Here is a 6,000-nt window from a genome sequence, read left to right on the forward strand (position 1 = left end):
GGCAAGGGAGGGGGACACAAACTGTTCCTTCTCCAGCAGGCAGCCATTAAATCTCCATGCTGGGCCAGCATTCCCCCATTCAAACTCCCTTCCCCAAACATGGGTGACACTCAGCCCATCTCTCCCCTCTCCAAGACCAGCACAAGTCAGTGTCTGACCAGCCCAGCACACTCCACACAATGGAGCAGTGTGGCTTCCTGAATTCTGGCAACCCATCTGGAGGAGGCCACATCTCATTCTCCTTCCTCAGGATTTGCTCTCCAAAACTGAGAACTGCTAACCCTGCAGAAGCCACCCTTACTGTTACTTTACAGAGGCCTCAGACAAACAGTTTCTTCCAGCAGTTTCGCTCCAACATCCCTGTTAGATGCAGCAGTGATAGATCCATGGAGCAAACATAAATTTATTTTATGAAGCCATATTGAAACACAACAAGCAGGGCTATCAAAAGAAAGCCCTATTCTCCACTAGAATGAAGCACCAGATCACCTAAAACAAATTGAAACACTTGTGCTCAGAAAGGGAAAAGAAAAACCATAAATGCTTTCATGATCTTTTACACTATTTTGACCAGCAAACATATCTCACAGGGGCATCATGTCAGAGACCTGAAACTTATATGTCTTCTCCAGGGGAATGCAAATATTCTATTTTAGAATATGGAACAAGTGAACTGTGTCTGTGGTGTAAGGACTTTGAAGATTTGTAGAGTTTCCAATTACTCTTTGTGACTTCTTTGCCAAAGCCATTTCTGTTAGCCACAACATACACTGCTATCAATGACTTGATTAATATACTTTCCCAAAAGACAAATGTCACCCTAATAAAGATGAGATGCCAGTGTTCTGCCCTGTGCAGACACACTCTATGTTTGCAACACTGTAAATCACAGTCTGATTTACTGAATGCTGTACCAAGCAGACAACACCAAGCTGGATTAATACAAAGCTCAGCTGAGAAGAAGAGTTTCCCAGACAAGGGAGAAAAGATCCTGCCTTTGTTTGTGGATCTCAAGCACATTACTCAGTTGACAGGGGAAAAAAAAACACCCAGGTCTCAAGGTCTCCAAAACCAGAATGGTGTGAAAGATAAGTCCAGCTTTGCCTTAATAAACTCAAGCAGACAGAATTATGACATTTATTCACTGCACAGCATAGTAAGTGATTCACACACACACATCCCCATAAAAATCACCAATTCCTTCGTTTATACACCAGTAAGTGTATTTTTCCCATTTCCTCAATTATCACCTTTTTCAGTAGCCTCTACAAAAAAGGAAAATAAAGAGAAAAAAACCCACGGCACCTGTGTTGTATCAGGTACAGGAGGCAGCCTGACCTCCCAGCTCCGATTCATGTGAACAGGGACCCCATGAGAAGCGGGTGTGTGAGCATGGATATGGCTGCTCACACACGAACAAACAGTAAATCCCTGAGAGCCGTACATGCACCCTGGTTTTCGTCTCACTAACTCTGTGGGGACGCATGGCTGCATCTGTTTCCTACCATCCCTGCGACTGACACTGAGCTCCAAAGCCTCGGCTGTCCCCAGCTCCAGCCAAGCTGGAGGGCAGCAAAGACTGCTGAGAGTCAGGAAAGCAAGTCAGCCACCACACCATTCCCCTACTGCGCTTTATTCGTGAGAAACAGCTGAACTCCACTCACAGGACAGGCATACAGAAGGGGAGCAGGGAAAAAGCAGCTATTTCTTTGTAAAATCAGGCAAAGCGTTGGTTCATTGAAACCCTGCCCTGACAGGCCCTGAAAGGCACGCAGCTCCCCAAAGCCGCGCGGCCGCGGCACGGCCACTGCCCTTGGCCTGGGCAGGGCCCGCGGGGCTCGTACCTGGCCGGGCTCCTGCGGCTCCGTCGGGGCGCTACGGGCGGGGCTGCGGGCAGCACCCCCGGGCCCGTGCCGGGCAGGGGCCGCCCCATGCCGGGCAGGGCAGCGGGGCCCCGGCACGGCTCGTCGGCCGCAGCCGCCCGGCCCCGCCGCGGCCCACACGCACCCGCGGCACTGCTGCGGGGGCTGAGGCGCCGCCACCCGCTGTGCTCGGGCCGGGGCGCCGCCCGCACAGGCCCCGCCGAGCGCGGCCTGGGGTTCCGGCTCCATCCGCAGGGGCCGGGCCGAGCCCCCAGCCCGCGGCACCCAGCGGGGCACAGAGCGGCCGGCAACGGCGCACACGGGGCTGGGGCGGAGAGCGCTTCCAGAGGCTGCCCTGAGCCGACCTCCGAGCAAATCCCTTCGCGGGAGACAGAGCTGCTTCCACGCTCCTTTTGGAACCTCAGTTTGTTTTGTTGTTTTGTTTGGGTTTTTTTAAACCCCATTGGTTAAAAAAAAAGTCCAAACAGCATTAATTGTCGCAAACTCCATGAGCACGCTTACAGCCGAGTGTTACCGACACTCACACGCCTCACAGCATCGAAACGCCACCAGTGACAGGACTGGAACTGCCCCACATACAGGAATAGCCCCAGATAAGGTGCTGGGGTTTCACTTGCACTTCAAATTAGCAGCGTGATCTTGTAATGTTTTAGCTCTCTCGGCCTCTGCTTTTATTCAGTTTGAAAATATAATTGGGACATGCTTTAAAGTTGTTTCCGGATGTTTTGTTTTTCTAAAAAAAGGGGAAAGGAGATAAAATTGTTGAAAATATTCCAATAATCAATAAATCAGCTATAACTTTTGTAAAAAAACTAGAAATCTCCTTTTTCCCTGTAGAGTTTGTTCCTGTTACACAATGCTTTCATGGACAACTTTAATTCTCCTCAATAAGGGGAAAACTGCTGTGATTCTGTTAAAATCTGTGGTGACTTTTGGAGCGTTATTTCTCCAACAAGATCCTGCCTAGCACCTCCCAATAGCACCTGTCACAGGTACGAGTGCCCTTACACAGGGAAAATAGAAGTACAGACTTCTGCCGCAGGGCTGCACAAAAGCTATGTGACCAGGACTTTGGTGTAGGTTGGCTGCACATTTGGTAAAGCACAGTTCAAACCTTAGTATAGCCACGTTATTACAGATTGTGAGTTTACAGGGTTTTTTGGGAACAAGCTCCATTGAAGCACACAAGCTAGTGCTTGTTATTCCTGCCAAAAACTTGAGTGTTAGCCAGATCCCTTTCTGGTATCAATCTTATCAGATATCTAAGCAAATCACGATGTGACTCTGTGCAATCACCTGCATCAGGACTAGAAAGTTTGGGGAGTCAAAAGCAGTGCTTAATTTGTTGATGAAACCCCTCTGGTCTGGATCTGCTACGTGCTCCAGCACGGCTGGTGCAACTTTGGCAGCAGCAATTAGTTACAAAGTGAGCCAAATATGCTGAGTAGACTTTGCACGTAGCAGCTCAAACAGATCTTGAATCTTTCCTGATAAATTGGTAAAATACATGTTTAATAGGTTGTGTGCGTCAATAGGGCAGTATGCTAGCTGCAGTATAGATAGAAAGGAATTTTTTGTGCTGGTTTTTCCATTTTGTCCAAATAGATACGGCAGGTCTTTTAAAAAGACACAGAGGGAAATTGCTGCCCAAAGGCAATTTCATTTATGTGTACTAATATTTCATCTTTACTTTGAAATAGTTTATTTTGCTAAAAGTTCTGCTAAGAATTTTCAGTATCTGGAGCTATTTGTCTTTTGAACGAAATAAATATATATTAGCACCACTACCTCATTTTCATTTTGTCTGTGACATTTTGATCTACTGTCCCCTCATAATAAGCCCCTGTAAAACTCCTTCATATTTTAAGTTAGACTTTTTAGTCTACATGCTTTTAACTTATTCATGGACAGAGAAAAAGGGAAACAGTGTTCTGTTCCATCTGGGACCTTTCTTCCCAGAGCTTGGGAGGCTCTGGAGCTGAGCAGTCTCATTAGGGTTAATTTGATACAAGCTGAAGTGGCTCACTGGCTTGCAGGCTCAGCAGCCTAGGTAGTGCATGAATGAATTGCTGACCAAGTTCAAGTAGAACATTAAAAATGAGAATAAAAGATTAAATCTCACTTTCAGCACAACTTGTAGTACTTGAGTGTGTTGGTTAGGCTAAATAATGTCAAATTTGGTAAATTGTTTCATTGAAGGTGAGCAATAGAAAACCATTCAGCTGTTTTATGTAAGACAGTGGTTTAAACTATATCTTGTACTACTCAAGGACTGGATATGGTAAAATATCCAGTGAGCTTGGTGGCTTGAAGATGACACAGTGTGCATTGAGTTGATACTTCTGTGGGAGTGAGATTTTGCTCCTAAGTCACAACTTTCATCTTAGAGTCCACTGGCCTATGTTTGAAGCCAGGGATCTTTTTTTCCTATGTACATAATGTATCTGATTTTTATCTGTCCACTCCCTCTGTATCCTAAGGTCTTTCTGACCTTATTTCTAATGGTGTCCCTCATCCTTAGTACTCTGAATATTTTTATGTATTGGCAAACTATCACATCTCATTGCTCCTCTCCCTTTCCAGATTGTTGCTGAACAAAAATAAGTCAGTATATAAATTACTAAAGAACTCCACTGATGACTTCCCTTCACACCTCTCCTTACAATCTTTTTGCCAGTTATTCATCCATACAAGAACATTATTTCGTACCCCTCTAATTTTGAAATTACAATCCCAGTATAATAAATTATGCAGAGGCAGAAAGATCAAAATCTGCCATACTGATCATGCCCACAAATTTTGATTTCTGAAATTCTCAATTTCTCCAAAAAATCAAGAAACATCAAATATTTTATTTTTCTATGAAGTGGCAGGTGCTGATATGGTGCAGTAAAACCTAGGAGTTCATAGGAGTTTCAATTAATCTAAGCCTTTTACATTGTAGAAGTTTTGATTACACATTGAATTCACAGGAACTTGGGTTTAATGGCTTGTGAAATTCTTCATAATTAAAGACCAGTAAATAATTTACTTAAAGCAAGTCAGATGTCATTAACATTCTCTACCAGGATGCCATGTGTAACAAGCACATCTGTACTTAGCACCATGGTGTTATTGGTGGCCATGGAACCTGACCCTGTGTGAGGTTGCTCTTTTTTCGTAGTTCTTTCAGACTAGATTCAATATGTGAGAAAGGTTGCCATTTACTTTTGACCCAACACAGGTTGCCAAAGTAATATGTAAACAGTTCTACTGTGTAGTAACTGGGAGTGGGTAAGTGAACAAAGACTTCACTAGTTTAGTCCCTTTTAATCACTCTATAAGTAACTGTGATTTCAGTGAAACTGAAAATAATTTTGATGCAGAAATGTTAAGAAATTTAATTGTTCAAAACTGATGGTCACTGTAATACTTTGCTTCATTCAAAGGTGGTTGTGGTTCACTTTTCAAAACATTTAACAAGTACCATGTGTTAAACTTAAAACCTTTAGAGAGCTGTAGTGGGGAAAAACATATGACATGTTACCTTAAATTCCCTTTTTTTTTATGTCTTTCCTTCTTGTTGAAGTGTTACATTTAGTGTAAATTTCTGAAATACTCATCATGTCCTGGTTATGGTCAGCTTCCCTGCCTCATAACTGGAAGATTTAGAGCAGAGTGTTTTCATTAGATTTAGAAACTAATTTGAATTCAGTATAATAACCTCAGCCTTAAATCTTCATCTATTCAAGCATACACAAACTGGAGTCCAGCTGCCTGGAGTCAAATGTAAGCTCAGAGCGTGGGACAGACAGAAGAAGTGCAGGTGATAAACAAATCTTCCTCCTTTGTTTTTCCAGTCAATTTGCAAATCCAGTCAAAAATGTAAGGGGTCCATTCAAAACCCATATTTTACATTTAGTTTTTCTAGGTTATTTAATTGTATTTTCAAAGGTAATGGCCAAATGAGTCCAAAAGTTGCTAATGGCTACTTAATGATCAACTCTTCACTGGAAAGCTTGCCCAGATATGTTTTATGCTTAACAACTGAGATTTTATTTAATTTTTATCTCATTACACTTGCAAGAAATCTTGTATTAGGCTTTATAATAAGGGGGGAAAAAATTCTGTTTTGCTA

Source organism: Ammospiza caudacuta, chromosome 4 (genome assembly GCF_027887145.1).
Source record: "Ammospiza caudacuta isolate bAmmCau1 chromosome 4, bAmmCau1.pri, whole genome shotgun sequence".
Classification (NCBI taxonomy): Eukaryota; Metazoa; Chordata; class Aves; order Passeriformes; family Passerellidae; genus Ammospiza; species Ammospiza caudacuta.